General features: G+C 42.4%; 1 protein-coding gene and 1 long non-coding RNA gene across 3 annotated transcripts in view; one reads left to right on the top strand and one right to left on the bottom strand.

The window, feature by feature from the left end:
- LOC122563751 (protein tyrosine phosphatase type IVA 2-like) overlaps positions 1–3,303 on the bottom strand; it is a 128,159-nt gene extending 124,856 nt beyond the window's left edge. Inside the window, exon 1 of one of the 2 annotated variants that reach the window (XM_043717940.1) lies at positions 3,286–3,303. The gene's annotated coding sequence lies outside the window, so the exon portion shown is untranslated. Of the gene's footprint in view, positions 1–2,511; positions 2,661–3,285 lie in introns of those variants that run through there. The other variant, XM_043717939.1, reaches the window with a different exon arrangement.
- Positions 3,304–4,155: 852 nt separating this feature from the next.
- The window catches only part of LOC122563753, a 19,773-nt gene continuing 2,629 nt past the window's right edge, over positions 4,156–21,299 (top strand). Inside the window, exons 1-2 of the long non-coding RNA XR_006315716.1 lie at positions 4,156–4,174; positions 15,372–15,423. This is a non-coding gene — a long non-coding RNA (uncharacterized LOC122563753). The remainder of the gene's footprint in view (positions 4,175–15,371; positions 15,424–21,299) is intronic.

The following is a 21,299-nucleotide window of genomic DNA, read 5'->3' as shown; positions in this document are numbered from 1 at the left end:
GAGTAAATTAGCTCACCTCAGTTTACAATATACGCTTTATACCCCACAATGCAAAAGAAAAATAAAGACAACAGCATAATCTTGGAACATAGATTAGATTAGACAATTAATCTACTTTGCTTTCTGTAAAAATCCTTTAGGACATCCTGAGATTATGAAAGACATTATAAACATACGAGATTTTTTAAAAAACCAAAAGTGTTTTATGATCACATTCCATAAACTCCTCTGAACCAGGTATCACTTAGCAACCATTCTCTACTATACTCTCATTTTAACTCCCAAGAGAATGCAGTTTAGTGTACTATTGCTGAAGTAAGTTCTATTGCGAATCAAATCCTGCTTTTACTTCTCTGCAATTCTGGATTCTCTGCCTATTTCAGTACACCATTTCACACAGAGGCTGGCCTCACTGAAATGCTGGACTATAATTATAGTCCCATTAACTGGAAAGAATTCAGGCTGTGGAGTGACCAGGTATACCAGGTCGTATAAAAACAGATTAATTAGAAACAGGAGCCCTCTCATGGTGCAGAGATAGTGTCCCTGCCCCTGAACTGAGACACCTGGCTTCAAGTCACAAATACTCCAAACGTGTGTAATAACATATCTGATCAGGTTGGTTAGAAAATATAGGGCTCTTGCTGTGCAGTGGTAGTGTCTCTACCACTGAGCCAGGAACTTTAGGCTTGAGTCCCCGATTAAAAAATCTCTTCTGATCTATGTGAATCAGTGACACAATCACTACTCTAAAAGGCACCAGTTTTACCCATAAAACAGTCCATTTTAAAAATCAAAAATTGAAAATCATTTTACATCTGGGGTTGCAGATATTTACTGTTTGGAATAAAACAGAATCTGTAACAAGACAGAATAAAGCAACCAGTAGCACCTTCAAGCATATTAAATTTAGGTACACTTCAAACTGGTAGCATTAAAATGACACTATTACATCCTTAAAATATACAGTTAAATATCTGCTCAAGTTTAAGAATGGATCTTTTCAACATTAATTTATGCCCCCATTTGATTTAACATAGACTTCCTCACAACAGTGAACTCCCAGCTATAATTCTCATTCCAAATCATCATTCCAACACATTTCCCCATGGATTAGCGTGTCCTCATTGTCGATTTGTACTTTATTTTGCATGCACATTCAGATAAAATTTCACTAGACACCACTGCACATTTCCCTTCTCTATTCTGGGCCAACATTCAACGAACATGCTTTCCCCTATAAAGATCGTGTCCCAGATTTGACACTTTCAGGAGCTCACTTGTCACATGCATGCTCACTCTCAGAGTATGACCTTGACCCTATACCCACTACTTTCTTTCATTACTTAATACAAAACTCTATTCTTCGTTTGCATCATTGATAGATTTCCTCTATGCTTTATTCACTGCAAAAAAATTAATTATAAACCCACTCTTTAAATATATACAACTTTATTACACCAAACATGGAGGAAACCTATCCAATTCCTGTATTTACGTCTCTTCCTCTACATCAAATGTCATGTCTCCTGCTCACACATACCCGCATGCTCCTCTTCAACAGTACAGACATTTCACACGTTGTTCCTAACTAAGCTACAGCATAGGAATTGCTCGTTACCTTTCTAGCAGTGTCAAAAAGTGTGGTGCTGCAAAAGCACAGCCGGTCAGTCAGCATCTAGGGAGCAGGAGCGACGACGTTTCGAGCATAAGCTCTTCATCAGGAATGAATGACCCTGTTCCTCAGGTGCTGCCTGACCGGCTGTGCTTTTCCAGTACCACACTTTTTGACTGATCTCCAGCGCCTGCAGACCTCACTTTCACCCTTCATAATGGGCAAATGATACAACATTAAGTTAGCGAGTAATCCTTGGAACTAATCTTTATCAACTGGATTTGGGCACGAGTGAGGAAACCTGAAGGATGTAGAGCTTTGGGAATGATCTAAAGTCACCAACCAATTCCGGTCAAACACACTACGCTCGCCGCGAAGCTTTCTGAAAGGTTTCTCCTATTTCTAGTTCGTTCCTAACTCCTCCTTTACTATCCAACTCTCAACCAGCCACAGAAATTAAATATTGTATTAGCTAATCCACATCCTCTTCCCTCTCCATGGCCAAGCCACAGCTGGTGATCATTCACTCCCCCCTCCCCCTCCCCCGCCCTGGTAACACGGAACACAATCTGGAGATGGACTGGAGTGAGCCATGATCAAAATTAACTCCACCCGACCGGCTACCTTCCCTCCGCCTGACTCTCCGGGGCCTCCAGCGGCCGGGGCCTCCAGCGGCCGGGGCCCAGGCCCGCGGCTCACTCACTCACTCGACACCCGCGAATTGCGCTTCTCGAGCAGCCGCCACCCTCCACTCCCCGGAAGCCGATAATACGGGCCTGGTTCCCCGGACTGACCGGCACCCCCACGCCGCGAGCTCGAGGCTCCGGACAAAAGTGCCAGGGCCCAACCCCGTTCAGGCCCAAACACGGCCACTTGTACGGCCGGGCAATACTCACAGTAACCAGGCCAGTCATTGAAAACTGCTGAGCGCCGTGCACTTCCGAGCAGCGATTCGCACAGCGGCCACCTCGCGCACACTCTCTCACCGCTCAGGAAGTCTGGCGGCTACCAGCGGCCCCCGGCGCAGCCCGAACCGCCGCCGAGTCCACCCGAACGCCTGATCCGCGCCCGAGTCTTCCCGAACGCCTGAACCGCGCCCGAGTCTTCCCGAACCCACACCGAGCGGTTCCCGAGTCCACACGAACACCTGAACCGCCGCCATGTCCTCCCGAACCCACATCGAGTCGCTCCCGAGTGGTCCCGAACACCTGAACCGCCGCCATGTCCTCCCGAACCCACATCGAGTCGCTCCCGAGTGGTCCCGAACACCTGAACCGCCGCCATGTCCTCCCGAACCCACATCGAGCCGCTCCCGAGTGGTCCCGAACACCTGAACCGCCGCCATGTCCTCCCGAACCCACATCGAGCCGCTCCCGAACGCCTGAACCGCGCCCGAGTCTTCCCGAACCCACACTGAACGGTTCCCGAGTCCTCCCGAAAACCAGAACCGCCGCCGTTTCCTCCCGAATCCACCCCGAGCCGTTCCCGAACCGCTGCCGAGCCCTCTGGACGGGTTCGTGTCTTCCCAAACGCTCTCGGAAGCAGTCAGTGTAATGTTAGCGGTTATCCCTCAGACTGCGCGCGCGTGTTATCTCGGGTAAAGTGGGGAGTACGCTTCAGCATTTGGTGAAAGGGATTCGAGTTTAATTGCCGATATTCGTTAAACTTACCTCAGTGTTACCTATGAGCGGGGAGCACGGTATAACGGGTGTGACAGCGAGAATTGCCCCATGATAACACCATGGCGCCCGGTATTTCCGAGTGCAGGCCGCCCGTGCAAATGGCGCTGGTTGATTCCCGCCGAAACACGTGCTTTGGCGCTTGGAGCCGCAGGTGAGACTTGGCTGAAGGTGGGGACCAAGATGGGAATCAATCACCTGGAAGACTGAGAGGCACAACCGAAAGGCATGTGGATTGGAACGTGAACAGGAAGCGTTTCGAGGGATATGGCTAAATGGGACTAGATTAATTTAGGATATCTGGTTGGCGTCGACAAGTTGGATCAAAGGGACTGTTTCCCTGCTGTACATCTCTATGAACCCACTTGTGAGAAGCACTCCCTGTTGTCCTCAACACCTTTGAGAAGATATTTAAAAAGTCTACTAGAATGGCGCTGGGGATCAGGGCCTGCAGCCATACGGATGGCTTTGAGAGGATTGTTCACCTTCCAGCAGAGGGGTGCAACATCAATTAGAGCAACTAGAGAGAGAGAGAGAGAGCGAGCGGCCCCTTAAAGATCAAAGAGGTCCTCTTTGTATTGAACCTCAAATGAGTATTTTGTGGCAGATTTTACCATGGAGAAGGAAATGGAGGCTAGTGAACATGGAAATAAATATTGATATTTTGAAACCATTTCACATTACAGAAGAGGAAGTGTTGGAGGCCATAGAAACGTTAAAGGTGGATACACCTCCAGGACCTGACCTAATGTGTCCCAGAATGTTATGGAGAGTTAAGGAGGAAGTTCCAGGCTGCTGTGAAGAAATATTTGTATCATCTATAACCATGGGTGAGGTGCCAGATGATTGAAGAGTGGCTAATGTGCCTTTGTTTAAGAAGGTATGTGAGGAGAAGCCTGGGAACTACAGACATGTGAGGCTGACTTCAGTGGTGGATAAACTGTTGGAAGAAATTCTGAAAGATAGGATTTATGTACATTTAGAGAGATAAGGAATGATTTGGGACAGTCAGCATGTTTTTTTGTTTGCTATGGAAATAGTGTCTGACAAACTTGATGCAGTTTCTTGAGGAAGTAACCAATGGTGGCTCGCTGGTTACTACTGCTGCCTTACAGCTCTGGGGACCAGGGTTCAATTCCAGCCTCGAGCAACTATGTGTGGAATTTGTACATTCTCTTCATGTCTGCATGGATTTCCACCAGTTTCCTCCCACAATCCAAAGATGTGCAGGTTAAGTGAATTGGCCATGCTAAATTGCCCATAGTTTGCAGGCTAGGTGGGTTGCCATGAGGATTGCAGGGGGGGGATGTTCTTTTGAGGGTCAGTTGGATTCAATGGGCCGAAGGGCGCATTTCATGCTGTAGGCATTCTATGAAGATTGAGGGCAGAGACATAGACATTGTTAACTCAGACTTTAAGAAAGCCTTTGACAAGGTTCGCTTGGTAGACTAAATAGTAAAGCTAGATTACATGGGATTCAAGGTGAGCTTCCAATTGGATACAAAATTGGCTTAACGGCAGGAGACAGACTATGATGGCGGAGAGTTGTTTTCAGACTGGAGACCTGTGACCAGGGATGTTCCACAGGGATTGGTGCTGGGTCCACTTTTGTCATTTATATAAGTAACTTAGCTGAGAATATAGAAGGCATGGTTAATAAGTTTGCGGATGGAGCCAGAATTGGTTATAAATGGACATTGAAGGATGTTTTTTAAGATTACAAAGAAATCTTGATCAGTTGGATCAATGGGCTGAAGAGTGGCATATGGAGTTTAATTTGAATAAGTCCGAGGGATTGCATTTTGGTTAAACAAACAGGAGCAAGACTTCTTTACAATTAAAAGTAGGGGAGAAAGTGAGGACTGCAGATGCTGGAGATCAGAGCTGAAAATATGTTGCTGGAAAAGCGCAGCAGGTCATTCAGCATCCAAGGAACAGGAGAATCGACGTTTCGGGCATCAAGATTTCTTTGGAGACAGGAGACAGGAGGTTTAAAAATTAGTACAGTTCAGTTGTAAAATTGTCCTGGCTCATAATCTCCAGTCACTGTTAGCCATATAGCTAAAGCACCGTTATGATAATCCATTTGGAACAAATGGAAATCAATGAACCTGGAGAGGAAAAAAGTTTCAAAACCCTTATATTGGAAACATTGAAGTAATCTTTCTGACCAGTATTATGTAACCACATAGACATAACCTAAAAACCCAGACCTAAACAGGGAAGATATTTGAAAGGGTGACCAAATGATCGGTCAAAAGTGGATTTTAAAAGGGGTCCTAAAAAGTAGGAAGGACAGGCAACTGATCCAAGAGGAAACTCCTATCATGGTGAAGTTCATGGAAACATAACCACCGAAGGTACAGTGAAAAGAGGGCATTCTAGAGATTAAATTCAGAGTTTAAGGTTGCATTGCAGGTTAAATTTTCAGAAGGCACTTGATAAGGCACCACATGCAAAGGCTACTTAATGAGATACGATAATGTTGGAGATAGAATATTGGCTTGGACAGAGGACTGTTTAATTAATAGAAGGCAGAGAGTTAGGATACGGAGGTTCATTCAGGACGGTGTACCACAGGGATCAATGCTAGGCCATAATTATTTACTTCCTGAAGAAGGGCTTATGCCCGAAACGTCGATTCTCCTGCTCCTTTGATGCTGCCTGACCTGCTGCGCTTTTCCAGCAACACATTTTTAAGCCATAATTATTTACTGTATATTAATTATTTGTAGGAGGAAAGTTAATGTACTGTGGCCAAGTTTGCAGATGACACAAAAGTAGCTTGGCAGTAAGGATATAAACAGATTTAAAAGACTGGGCAAAAACTTGGCTTAGTTAGTATAATGTGGGAAAATGTGAAGTTATACTATTTTGAAGGCTGAATAGAGGAGTGGTATGGTACTTAAATGGAGAGGGACTGAATAAGTCTATAACACAGCGATTTGAGATTCTATGTGTGTGAATCACAAAAGCAAGCATCCAGTTCAGTGGGTAATGGGGAGCCAAATGGAATGTTGGCCTTTGTTTCAAAGGAAATAGAGTATAAAAATATGTAATGCTTGCTAAATACTGAACAGATTTAGGTCCTTCATCTAAGGGAAGATGCACTAATATTGGAGACTACCAGAGAAAGTTCACTAAGCTGTTTCCCGGTACGGAGACACCATCTTATGAGAAGTTGTGTACTTTGGATCTGTACTCATTGGAGAGTGAATCTAATTGAAAAATGCAAGATTATTAGGGAACTTGACAGGGTAGATTCAAAAAGGTTGTTTCCCATTTGGGAAGAGTCTAGAACCAAGGATATAATCTCAGAATAAGGAGTCACATATTTAAGACAGTGATAAGGGAGAAATTCTTCCTCCGAGAGTAGTGAATCTATGGAATTCTTAACCACAGACAGCTGTAGAGGTTGCTTGTTAAGGATATTGACTGAGATTTTTAATCCGTAAGAGAATTGAGCATTATGGGGAAAAAACAGTGGAGTTGAAGATTATGTAATGAGCCATGATCTTCTTAAATGGCAGAGCAGATTCGATGGGTTGATTGGCCTTGGTCTGCTCTTATATCTTCTAGTCTTCGATTTTCCAGTTTTGTACATTCTTGTTGAATGTTTGCATGCTTCTTCCCAATATACTTGCATAAGAAGGATAGGTGGGTAGAGCTAATGTTGGTAATTTGTCTAAATTTACAGAAAAGATACCTTGAAAATGAAGAAATGGTGGTTCAAAGATGTAGTGTTGAAGTGAGAGCAAATTATAAATATAAGGGACGCTGCTCCAGAAAATTGACAGCCATGTGTATTGTAAAGATAGTTTACAAGGTGGGGAAGTTGTCCACCTGGACATGGGGCAATATATATATTTTGGAAAGAATTGAAGGATTAGGAAGAACCCAGTAGTATCAGTAGGTAGCTGTGTCTAGTGGGGTCAGAAAGTTATGTTTAAGTCTTATTCCAAAGACTTGTGCACATAATCTACACTGACATTTAAGAGCAAAAAGAATGCTGCAAGACCAGAGGTAACCTCTTTTGAATAAGATGTTAACCAAGTCCCCATCTGTCCTCTTTAGCGCGTCATAAAAGTTCCTAAAAACCATTGAAGAAGACGAGGGTATTTATTCCAATGTCTGACCAATACTTGACGAAACAAAAACACAAAAAGACTGCCAAGCTTGGAAATCAGAAACTAAAACAGAAACTATTGGAAATTCTGCAGAAGGGCCGATGGACCCAAAAACTCTGATTTCACTCTGCAGTGCTGCCAGACCTGCTGAGATTTTCCAGCAATTTCTGTTTTTGTTTCTAGCCAATACTTAGTCCTTAATCATCCTTAATTCCTGATGAAGGGCTTATGCCCGAAACGTCGATTCTCCTGTTCCTTGGATGCTGCCTGACCTGCTGTGCTTTACCAGCAACACATTTTCAGCTCTTAATCATCTTTAACCTGGGTTACTTGTCATTATTACAACACAAGACCAGAATAGCATAGATGCTGAAAACCTTAAGAGGAGAAGATGCTGGAAATTTTCATCAAGTGAGGCCTTTCCTCATTGTCGCTCTTCCTATTCAACAACTTACATTCAAGAAAATTTACTTTCTGTTAATTCTCTGTTGGCCTGCAAACCTATCAAATAGCGTGCTTCAGCGTAATACTGTACCTGTCAGTTGCATAAAGTCCATGTTCAGCAAGACAGACTAGTCCCTTGATGCATCACTCAATCCATAAATGTACCTGTTTGATTTCCACAGCTCCCCTTCAACATCACACTTCTTAAAAGTGGCTTTGGAAACACTTCTCTTTTAAATTTTTCACCTTTTAAAGGAATGATTTTTGTATTGATTGACTTATATTCCCACAAATATGTAGCCTGGAGAGCTATGAGGGAATTTACTCTAACATCTTGATCTCAAAGTTTCTCTTTGAAATGCTAAGCCACTAATCTCATTCTAGCCATATTCTTTTTCTGTGTTGCACAAGTTTGTGATAAGATTTACTGTCCTCTAACTTGTACTTCAGAGCAATTACTAAATTCCTTCAAACTCTCCAACTCTATTTGTTCTTTTATTACATTATTACTCTTTTCCTTTTATTACTTTATTGTAGATTTTGTTTGTCACCAATCTCTACTAATCATAAAATTCTTAAATTGTTCTGCAGTCATTATTCTCTCACAGGCATAGTCAAGCTACAGCCTCTACTACATCTCCTTGAGTTTCAGGGCTGCTGCTACAGGATCAATCCTCAAAATTGCCAGTACATATTGTTTCCTCGTGCCAGAGTCACTCCCAGAAGCATTTTCTTGCTTTCCACATTTTCACCTAATTTTCCAGCCCATAGCTCTTAACTGTTGCCTATCACCTTAGCCACGTAGCCATGTATACATTTGCTGGGACTTTCAGTGATGAGAGCAGGAATGAGGCTTTGTAAAGAGTGCAACAGAGACAAAGCAGGCACAGCAGCTTCATGAAGAGCAGGAAAGAGAATAGAATAAGCAAATAATGTGAGACAGTGGCGACAGTAACTTCATAAAGATAAGTAGACCTGCGTGAGAAGGATGGTGGGACTGGGAGATTTAAAAAAACTGTGACAGAGAGCCCTTTCAACTTGTTTCTACATGTCTGAAATGTGTGACGTCACAGGAAAATGGGTGATTGGTAGGTGCTCTTTCTGTGTCTCTTTATTGGCCAAATTGTTGAACTCAGGTGATGTTATTACAGCCAAGATTACAGTTAAGGATTTTGCTATTAACATGTTTAAAGACCTAAATTGATTGCCTGCCCAGCCATCTCTATTTTATGTAATTATAGCATTTGAAACTCGTGGGTGCCAGTGGAATCCATGGTGACCACAATTGCAGCAAGTTTTGGCTGTTTGAGGAACTTTGGTTGAGAATTAATGAATGGAAGTCCAAGCTGAGAATGCTATGGAATTTCTTCTCCCAGAGGATCGTGAATGTCTGGAATTCATTAGCCTAGAGAGTTGTAGAGGCTAGAGTACAAAGTATTTCAAAAGGAGGCAGTTTTTTTTTTGAAATATTGGGGAGTTGAACACTATGCGCAGCTGCACAAAAGAGGAATTGAGGTCTGGCAGATCAGCTATTATCTTGTTGAGTAGAGCCAGGCTTGAGGGGCCAAATAATCACTCCTCCTATTTCTTGTGTTCTGATGTGATCTTGGTGAAGCACACACAATCCTGAGGGGACTTGATAAAGGGATATTTTCCCACAAACAGGATTTTTTTTCACTTAGAGTTATTGTTACGTAGAATTTGCTTCCTCAGAAAGCATTGGAGGTTGGTCCATTGAACTTATTCAAGAATGAGCAAAGTAGAGTTTTGACAACAGAATCAAAGGATCTGACTGGCAGAAATACGGTTGAGACCACATTTAGATCAGTCATGATCTTATTGAATGGCAAAGCAGTCTTATAGGGCTCTGAAGGTTATTCCTGCTCCAAAGACCTATCCCTGTACCTATTTTAACCAGTTTGTTCTTATTACTATCCAGATGCAACTACTAACCAGCACTGTGTAATTAAATGGACCTGTACTGTTGTTATTAGACTGAAGGTTTTTGTAATCAATATAATTCCCTCAGACTGATCAATAAGAAATAGGAACAGTAGTAGGCCATTTGGCCCCTCAAACATGTGCCACTGTTCAATAAGATTATGGCGGAGTTGACTTTCCTCATGTCCACTTTCCTGCCATTTCTGCATAACCCTTGATTCCTCTACTGATTAAGAATCATCATATTCAACTTCCAGACTTTCTATATTGGGCATCAGTTTGAGAACCCTGTTGTTTTCCTTTGGACAATTTATTATGTAATGGTATTTTGAGTAAACTGTAAACCACTTGTTAATAATTCCCTGGAAATTCCTGCAGTTTATTCATGTAGAGAGGGAGGTTTGGGGAGGGAATCCTAGAGCCTGGGGCCTGGCCTGTTCTATGTGCAAGGTACAAGTAAGACAGTCATAAGATTATGTATAATCAGAGTGCTGAACGTCCTCTGAAAATTTCTTTTTCTCTTATTTCCTCCACAGATTGTTTCTGTCAGTTTACCTGTGGGAGGACAAATACGCAGATCAGTACTGAAGCTAGAAATAGGGTCCTAGTCAGTATATTGCAGATAGTGACATTTAGCAATGTCAGTTCACCATGAATGATAATTAAGTATAAAGTACCAATGTGATATCGAAAGCTGTATGCACACCTTTCCAGTAATGCATGGTCTACATATTTGCAATCCTATAGTGGTGGCGGCTTCAGCTGCAGCTCTACCTCCTATGCTCCCTAAGATCTGAACAGTCTTTTACAGTGCGAAAAAGCAGGCATATCGGAGTGTGAGGACTCAACGATCACTGCTGATGGAGTGTAGACATTGAAGAAGGAGACTGAGGGACAATAACTTGGGAACTTGCCATGTTATCTGTTAAAATGGAGATTTGAGGAGGAGACTGGAGCAAAAGCTATGTGTGAGACAGCAGGGAGTATCAATCAAAGCAGTGATGTACAAAAGAATAAAGGAGGTGAGACAGTAATGGCTACCATTTAAGAGTTTCCAGACAGTCACCTTCCTGTACCTTTATGAGGATATTGAACCTTTCTTGTGTTAATCTACAGAGTTAGGCACCACATTCAATCCTGCTGGCCTCTGCAATTTGTAGCTTTACTTACTTGAGGCTGGCTGAATTGCAGGCTCATTTATAGCATGAATAACGAGGGTTGTAAGAATGTTTTATATTTTACTCTTTAACGGATGTACTGCTGGAGCTTCAGGGTGACCCAGCCTGCCTCAGAATCCAGGCACCCTTCTCAGCTTTTCCTGAATCGCCTGGCCCAAATTCCAATTCAGCCCACGCCTCAGGCTGAAAATAGGAAATGCAGGCAGCTGTTTTTAAAGGGTTGATTCATGGAGTCAGAATTTCTCGTGTCTCTGTGCAATTCAGGGTACAACATTGGAACCTGGCTATGAAAAACAAGAAATGCCTCGATCTTAAAAATACTTTGTAAAATATTCAAACTATTGTCATTGCATGCTACCTTTGATTAGGCTGAACATTAAATATGAAATGCTGTTGAATAAGGTGACAATATGTAGTGAAGAACATGCAGTGAAGGCATTAGCTACCTGTCAAAGACAAACTTAGAATCTAGTTGATTTCAATATTCGATAATGCTAAAATTGTTCTCTCTCATGCTGTGCTCCTGTGCAATCATATTCCCATCACATGCTGGAAATTCCTGGTTATTTTTATCTTAACAAGCACTCAAAATAATGGGGTTAGTGCTTTCATTTTCCATTTGAATATTATGGTCAAATTTAGTGATAACTCTGACCATCTAGCATTCAGTTAACAATGCAAAAGTACAACACAGAATCTGCAGTAGAGAAAAGAGGCCATTCAGCCCATTGCATCTTTGATGACTCTTTTAGATTAGATAGATTCCTTACAGTGTGGAAACAGGCCCTTCGGCCCAACAAGTCCACACCGCCCCGCCGAAGCGCAACCCACCCATACCCCTACATTTACCCTTTACCTAACACTACGGGCAATTTAGCATGGCCAATTCACCTGACCTGCACATCTTTGGACTGTGGGAGGAAACCGGAGCATCCGGAGGAAACCCACGCAGACACGGGGAGAACGTGCAAACTCCATACAGTCAGTCGCCTGAGGCGGGAATTAAACCCGGGTCTCTGGCGCTGTGAGGCAGCAGTGCTAACCACTGTGCCACTGTGCCGCCCACACGGTGGCACAAGAGCTATCCAATTAGTTCAACTCTCCTGCTCTTGTAGCCTTGCAAATTTCTCATTTTCTAGTATGTCTCCAATTCTATTGAAAAGATACAATTAAATCTGCTTCCAACACCTTTTTAGGCAGTGGATTCTAGGCAATAACAATTTGCTACATAAATCTCTTCTGGATTCTATCTCTAATTTCTAACTCTCATGTTGGTACAAACAGTTTTTCCCCATTAATACTATAAAAACACCTCAGAATTTTCAGTTCTAAAGAAGGATTACTTATTTCGAATCATTAACTCCGCTTTCTCTCATTAGATGCTATCAGACATGCTGAGTTTCCCTGGCAATTTCTGTTTTTGTTTCAGTATTTCTATCAAATCTTCTCTTAGCCATCTCTGCACTATGAAGAATAGTTTCAGTTTCTTTAGTGTTTCCATAAATCTGAAGTCCTTTACCTCTGGAACTATTTTGGTAAATGGTTACACTTAAGCACACTTTTCAAAGCCTTGATATCCATTTTTCCTGAAGTATTGTACCCTGAATTGAACACAATGCTGCAGCAATGTCTAGGTAGTAATTTATAAAGTATCAGCAATATGGCATTGCTTTTCACCTTGACGCCTCTATTTAGAATTCATACCATTTCATTTCTTTTTGCCTTATTTATTTTTCCTTACAAAATGCAATACTGGATTTTACTCTGGTGACATAGACAGATGTGTGACTGTGTCTCTGTCCTCTTGACATCTGTTACTACTGTGCAATCATATTCCCATCACATGCTGGAAATTCCTGGTTATTTCCGGAATATTAGTTATTGCATTTTCAAGTCTTGTCACCTTTAAACTATATAAATAGCCAAACACTCAAACTTAAGAGCAAGATTGGAAGCCTGAAATTTTCTGGTAAATAGCCTTGACATTTACAGTAATATCAAGACATGTCAATTCAGGCAACCTGACTAGAGATGCAGGTTTTTTTTGTGTGGCTTTTGTCTACATTCATTAATTTTAGCTGCAGAGCAACTCCAGTAATATTGGCAACATAAGAATATGGGTCAAATAGAGCTTTGCGATTATTCACCATGGCAACACTTGCTGAATGCGGTTGATCAAACATCAGGTGGGACAGTTTCCAACAGGCATCATTCTGCAGTTACAATCATAACTAAACTATTTGTATAGTGGAAATTTACAAGATTCCTCAGGGTCACAGTTTAAACTGTGTATATACTTTAAGCGCTTCATCTTATGTCCACGTTCCTGTACAAGGACATTAAATTAACCCTGTAGCTGACGTGCTAATATATATTTGCTTTCGGGGGAGTTGCTCACCCAGTACAAGAACAGGCTGTCCATAACTATCACATTTTCCTTTAAGTAATCCATTATGAGAATAAAAATAAATAAAGTTCTGAAACCAGAGAAATTATATGGAAGTTTTGTCAAGAAATTAATAAGGGAGCAGGAAGGCCTCCCTTATGGAATTGGCAGATCAATAACGAATAAAAAGTCTTGACATTCTACCACTCTTTCCTCCTTTTGAGACAAAAAGAAAATCGACTTGTTGACCAAGCTTTTAGTCACCAGGTGTCATATTTTCAGATATGATTCAATGTCCTGATGTAAGCACAGAAACAGACCCTTCAATCCAACTCGTCCATGCCAACCAGATATTCTAAATTAATCTAGTCCCATTTGCCAGCATTTGGCCCATATCCCTCTTAAACCCTTCCTATTCATATACCCACCAATTGCCTTTTATGTGTTGTAATTGTACCAGCCTCCAATACTTCCTCTGGCAGCTCATTCCATACACACACCACCTTCTGCCTGAAAACATTACCCATTAGGTCCCTTTTAAATCTTTCTCCTCTTACCTTACATCTATACCCTCTAGGTCTCCCCCACCCCAAGGGAAAGACCTTGTCTATCTATCCTATCCATGCCTCTCATGATTTTATAAACCCTCCATAAGGTCACCCCTCAGCCTTGCCTCCATGGAAAACAGCCCCAGTCTATTCAGTCCCTCCCGAGAGCTTAAACCCTCCAAACCTGGCATCATCCTTGTAAATCTTTTCTGAACCCTTTCATTGTTTCACAACATCCTTCCAATGGGAAGGAATTGCACACAATATTCCCAAAGTGGCCTAACCAATGACTTATACAGCCACAACATGACCCCCCAACTCCTGTACTCAATGTTCTGACCAATAAAGGAAAGCACACCAAACACCCCTTCACTATCCTAGCTACCTGCAACTCCATTTTCAAGGAGCTATGAACCTGCACTCCAAGGTCTCTTTATTCAGCAACAGTCCCTAGGACCTTACCATTCAGTGTATCCGTCCTGCCCTGATTTGCCTTTCCAAATACAGGACTTCACATTTATCTAAATTAACCTCTATCTGACACTTCTCTGCCCATTGGCCCATCTGATCAAGATCCCATTGTACTCTGAGATAACCTTCCACGCTGCCCACTACACCTTCAATTTTGGTATCATCTGCAAATTTACTAACTATATCTCCTGTGTTCACATCCAAATCATTTATATAAATGATGAAAAGCAGTGGACTCAGCACCAATCTTTGTGATACACTACTAGTCACAGTCCTCCAGTCTGAAAGGCAACGCTCCACCGCCACTCCTACCTTTTGAGCCACTTCTGTATCCAAATGGCTAGTTCTCCCTATAATCAATGTTATCCAACCTTGCTCACCAGTCTACCATGAGGAACCTTGTTGAACGCTTTACCGAAGTCCATATAGATCACATCAATCGCTCTGCCTTCATTAACCTCTTAATTACTACTTCAAAAAACTCAATCAAGTTTGTGAGACATGTTTCCCCCACACAAAACCATGTTGACTATCACTAATCAGTCCTTGCTTTTCCAAATACATGTCCGTCCTGTTCCTCAGAATTCCCTTCAACAACTTGCCCACCGCTGATGCCATATTCCATCTGATATAGTTTTCCTCACTCGCTTAACCAGTTTATATCCGTCTGCAGACTCAGTGTCATCCTCACCATTTCTTTTCCAACTATTTTTCTGTCATTTGCAAACTTGACTGTAGTACATAAAGGTAAACAATAATGAAGTGGCTACACTAAAAAGCCATGGGCAGATGTTTTGAACATATTTCTGAGCTTCCTATTCCCATGGCCCTCAGTATATTTTGGAGCCACTCTCTCATATTAGAAACATACCTTTAGGAAGCAAAAATATAGCTCTTTAATAAAGTGTGTGCATACAAGTATATTATCTGTAACCATTGCCTGAGCAAGAGTGAATGAATCAAACTTTTTTTCCCTTTTTAGGTTAAGCAGAAAGAGAAAGGAAGGCTCCAAATGCTGATCACTAGGAAAGAGGGTAGGTATTGGCGCCAGTGAAGGAATTGGATTGAACTAACATTTTCATTCATCTCTGCTGGGATGCACGTTAAGGTGACCTTGGCACGTTACACATGAAAGTGCATGGACCAGAGAAGGAGGGTGCGTGTCTGTTCAGCTAAGTATCTCAAAACCAGCAGTTGAGTTGCTGAACCCACTCACCCACCATTCAGTCAGTCGGTCTTCACCCAGTCACGCACCCCACTCAACACACACCTGCCCACTGCCACTAGCCCACCTAACTTTTATCTCTCCACACCCCAACCCCACCCTTGCCAATGTTTCATCTAACCATCATTTCCCTGCCCTACTGAATCCCATCGACCTCTCCAAACTTCATCGTTCAAAATGCCACCCCAGGCCTGCCCTAAAAGTAGCCTAATTGACATTCATATTTTCCCCAAGCCATTGTCTCCGAAAGCCTCCCATCCTTATCCAGTGCACTCAGTACCATGACTTGGGGCCTTGGGCTGAGTTACTTCACTCACATTGTGCAGCCATGATCTTACTGAATAACAGCAAAAGCTAAACAGGATTGCAAGGCCTACTCCTGCAAAATAAAATGTTCATAGTTGTTCTCTAAACTGGTAATGAAAGACTTCATAGATGAGGTGTTGAGGTCTTGAACCCTTTGAATATTTATTTTATTTTAAGGATACAGGTCCATGTGGGTGACCATGCCCAAGCAACTGTCTACATTTTAAACAATCCCAAGAAGATTTGAATTCCTGGGTGTAATAGCAGAGACAGTCCTCATATGGGACCTCCAGTGCACACAGTACATAGCTTCCAGTACACATGTTCAACCTCATCATTGGACGGTGCTTTACCCTGGTTCATCCTTAAGGTTTTCATCTACATTGGTCAAAGTCTGCTCACGCTGCATGGAGAGAGATTCTTTAGTTTGAATATTTGTGACCATTCTTGGAGGCTTGGGAGGATATGGAAGGTGGAAAGAGGAGAATATGTTGTCATGATTCTGCTCGAGCTAACCACCTTGTTAAAGTTTTTGTGAAGATCTGTAGCTCGGGAAGTAGTTGGATTCGTTGTTGGTCTATTTGCCGAGCTGGTAAGTTTGGGGCAGACGTTTCATCCTCTTTTCTAGGTGACATCATCAGTGCTGTGTTGCCTCCTGTGGAGAGCTGCTGTACTGTTTCGCTTCGAATTGATGTGATTCCGTTTGAGCTGTTTCCGGTTGGTGTCGGTTCCGATTTTTCCATTGCAGCGGTTTGTATATCGGGTCCAGGTCAATGAGTTTGTTGATGGAGTCTGAGGATGAGCACCAGGCTTTCAGGAATTTCCTTGCTGTTCTTTGGTAAGCCTGACCTAGTATCATTGTCTTGTTAAACTTATGGTTCTTGTCCGTGTGTATGGAAACCAGGGAGAGTTGGTTGTGTTGCTTAGTTGCTAGTTGGTGTTCATGGATGTAGGTCGCTAGCTGTCTGCCTGTTTGCCCTATGTAGTGCTTAATGCAGTCGCTGGATGGGACTTTGTAAATTACATTTGTCCTACACATACTGGGTATGGGTCCTTTATTCTGGTGAGCTGCTCTCTGTGTGGCTGTTGATTTGTATGCTGTCAAGATAGTTGGATGCTGTCAGTGGTTGGAGCAGTTTAGTCGTCAGTTCCGAAATGTTTTAATATATGGGAGAGTAGCTGTTGTGTTGGGGCATGCCTTGTCTTCTTGGTGTTGCATATGAAGGTGCCTAATTAGGCACTATGTAGGACAAACAGGTAGACAGCTAATGACCCGCATTTAGGAACACCAACTAACAACTGAGCGACACAACCAACTCTCCCTCGTATCCATACACACGGACAACAAGAACAACAGGTTTGACTGAGACAATGATACTAGTCAGGCTAACCAAAGAACAGCAAAGGAGTTCCTGGAAGTCTGGTATTCATCCTCCGACTCCATCAACAAACTCATTGACCTGGACCCGATATGCCAACGCTGCAATGGAAAAAACGGAACTGGCACCAACCGGAAGCAGCGCAAACGGAATCACATCAATTCAAAGCAGAACAGTACAGCAGCTCTTCACAGGGGGCAACACAGCACTGATGATGTCACCTAGAAAGGGGACCAAATGTCTCCACACAAGCCTACCAGCTCAGCGAACAGACCAACAACCAATCTAACAACCTTGTTTCATGAAACCCTGTGATACTTTTTTTGTACGTGAGCTGTGTCTGCCACTGGCATTAATTGTTCCACCCTAATTTCTTGAAGTGGTGATAACGGGCTCTCTTTTTAAGTCACAGAAAACCTTTGTAATCAAATGATTTGTTTCTGAGTGAAGTTAAGAGCCAGCTATGCTGTTGATCTGTGGTCACTTTATAGTCAGATTGAGTAAAGACAACAGATTTCCTTCCTTAAGGTGTAGCAGTTTGTTTTTAGGGCAATCCAACAGCTTCATGATCATGTTTACGAACTTCATACAACTTCTCAACTATTTTCTTTAATAATTCAAGGTCTCAAATTTCCATGGAAAGATTTGAAAGTATGCTGTCTGGAAAACTTGACCACATTATCACTCTTAATCTCTGTGCTTTAAAAAGGATTCCTCCAATTCAGTGAATACTTGTTAACAGACACTTAATGGTTACATGACAAACCTATCAGCCTTCAGCCCAAGACAAGCTTCTGACTTTGCCACCATGATCCTTTCCTTCATAATTACATGAAGGCTATCCTTTTCAAATGGGTAATGGGAATTACATTTTCTTTGGCTCTCCTTGAAGATTTTACTCTATCACATGGCACCCAGTCGGAATCTTGTACATACGTTCTTGTTATTTGGGAGTCTATCACTGTGTCGTCAAAAATGCTATCGAACTTCACAATCTGCTCTGTAAACTCAGTTTGGTTTGGGTTATTTTGTGCCAAGAAATATTCATGCCATGCAAATGCGGGGCAGTGGCCATCTCCAGTAACAGAGAATCTGGCTATCTCATGTTGACATTAATTTGCATTACCAATGTTAATACCAGGGTGATAATGATGATTAAATCTGTTTCAGGTATAGCTGGAGGGATAAGTATGGACCAGGATATTGAGGATAACATCATTTCAATAGTGCCATAGGATATCCTGTGTCTCCCTCAGAGGACAAACTGGGACTTTGTTTAATATCTTATTCCAGATTAGTGCACCTACAGTGGTGCAACATTCTGTCACTATGTCGAACTGAAGTGTCAGTTTATGTTAATTACTCATTTTGTGGTGCAGCAGTAGTGGTAGAACCTCTAGGCCAGTTAAAGCCCCACTTGCCCCAGATATTTGTCATAATATGTCTGAACAGCTTGATCAAAAATATCTATTTAATACTCATGTCTTGGGAGCTGCTATCTGGTTGAAAGGCAAGTGCTAATGCTGAGCCACAGCTGCCAATGAGGTTGAATTTCAGATCATGTTTCAATTGCTACAAAAAAGACCTAATAGTTTCATTCCCTTTATGTCAATTAAGTTTTTGGGATCACTGCCGCTTTTCCCTACCAGTTAGGGTATGAATCTTTGTACAATACTTTGAACTGTGCTGTTTTGGTGCCACCTTGTGGTTGGAGTTAAAAAGCACACAACACCAAGTTAGAGTCCAACAGGTTTATTTGGAAGCACTAGCTTTTGGAGCACTGCTGGTGCTCGAAAGCTAGTGCTTCCAAATAAACCGGTTGGACTATAACCTGGTGTTGTGTCATTTTTAACTTTGTACACCCCAGTCTAACACCAGCATCTCCGAATCATGACCTTGTGGTTGATTGTGATGTATAGGTAGAATGGTGAAGGTATTCCAATGACAGGTGAATTTGGATAACAAAAAAAAAGTTCTCGTTACAGGTTTTAAAATTAGGCGTTTTTCAGGTTTCGTTTTTAGTGTCAAATTCAGGAAAAAGAAATTGACTCAAGTGTAGAGAAAATTGGTGAAATATGCGTAATGATAAGGTCCTGGGGAGTATTGGTGAACAGAGACCTTGGAGTGCAGATTCATAGTTTCTTGAAAGTGGAGTTACAGGTAGATAGGATAGTGAAGAAGGAGTTTGGTATGCTTTATTTGTCAGAGTATCGAATATAGGAGTTGGGAGGTCATGCTGTGGCTTTACAGGACGTTGGTTAGGCCACTTTTGGAATGTGGTGTGCAGTTCTAGTGTCCCTCCTATCAGAAAGATTTACAAGTATGTTGCCAGGGTTGGAGAGTTTGAGCTATAGGGAGAGGCTGAACAGACTAGGGCTGTTTTCCTGGAGCGTCGGAGGTTGATGGGTGACCTTCTAGGGTTTCTAACATCATGACGGGCATGGATAAGGTAAATAGACAAGATCTTTTCCATAGACTGGGTGACTCCAGAACTAGAGTATACAGGTTTGGGTGGGAGGGGAGAAATGTAAAAGGGACCTAAGGGGCAACTTTTTCACACAGATGGTAGTGTGTGCTTGGAATGAGCTTCCAGAGGAAGTGGTGGAGACTGGTACAATTACAGCATTTAAAAAGGATCTGGACGGGTATATGAATAGGAAGGGCTTAAGAGGGATATGGACCAAATGGGACTAGATTAGTTAGGATATCTGGTCACCACGGACGAGTTGGACTGAAGAGTCTGTTTCCATACTGTACGTCCAGAACACTTACATTTTATTTGGAACATTTCTGTTTCATTCACTCCTTGGATTTGAGTGTTGCTGATTGCCCACCCTAAATTACCTTCTCAACCTGCTGCAGTGCATATGATGTTAGTACACACAATGCTTTTTGGGAGGATCTTTGACCTGTCTACAGTAAATGAATGGCAGTACAAGTGGCCATGTCTGATGGCGAGTGGAATTTACAAGGTATTTCTTTCTGCTTTTTGTTCTTTTGAGGTGGCTGAGGCCAGAAGTATGGAAGATGTTGTTCAAAGAGCCTTAGTGAACTATTGCAGTTCATTTTGTAAATAGTATGCACTTTGTACCAGTGGTGGAGTGAGTGAATGTATAAGGTGGATGGGGTGTGGATCAAGTGGGCTCCTTTTAAGTTGAGTGCTGTTGAGCATCTTGAACGTTTTTGGAGCTGTATTCATCCAGGCAAGGAAAGACGTTTCTGTGGCCAACAGAGAAAAATCAGAATGGTATGTTGCTTCCCTGGTGCCAGGATCAAAGATGTCTCAGAAAGGGTGCAGAATGTTCTCAACAGGGAGACGGGCCAGCAAGAGGTCATTGTCCACTTTGGAACCAACGACATAGGAAGGGAAAAGGTTGAGATTCTGAAGGGAGATTACAGAGAGTTAGGCAGGAATTTAAAAAGGAGGTCCTCGAGAGTAGTAATATCTGGATTACTTCCCGGTGCTACAAGCTAGTGAGGGCAGGAACAGGAGGATAGAGCAGATGAATGCATGGCTGAGGAGCTGGTGTATAGGAGAAATTTTTGGATCATTGGAATCTCTTTTGGGGTAGAAGTGACCTGTACAAGAAGGACGGATTGCACCTAAATTGGAAGGGGACTAATATACTGGCAGGGAAATTTGCTAGAGCTGCCCGGGAGGATTTAAACTAGTAAGGTGGGGGGTGGGAGCCAGGGAGATAGTGAGGAAAGAGATCAACCTTAGATTGGTATAGTTGAGAACAGAAGTGAGTCAACAGTCAGGGCAAGCAGGGACAAGGTAGGACTAATAAGTTAAACTGCATTTATTTCAATGCAAGGGGCCTAACAGGGAAGGCAGATGAACTCAGGGCATGGTTAGGAACATGGGACTGGGATATCATAGCAATTACAGAAACATGGCTCAGGAATGGGCAGGACTGGCAGCTTAATGTTCCAGGATACAAATGCTACAGGAAGGATAGAAAAGGAGGCAAGAGAGGAGGGGAGTGGCATTTTTGAT

The sequence above is a fragment of the Chiloscyllium plagiosum genome, chromosome 27 (assembly GCF_004010195.1).
Source record: "Chiloscyllium plagiosum isolate BGI_BamShark_2017 chromosome 27, ASM401019v2, whole genome shotgun sequence".
Classification (NCBI taxonomy): domain Eukaryota; kingdom Metazoa; phylum Chordata; class Chondrichthyes; order Orectolobiformes; family Hemiscylliidae; genus Chiloscyllium; species Chiloscyllium plagiosum.
This window is presented reverse-complemented; position numbering and strand designations above follow the sequence as displayed.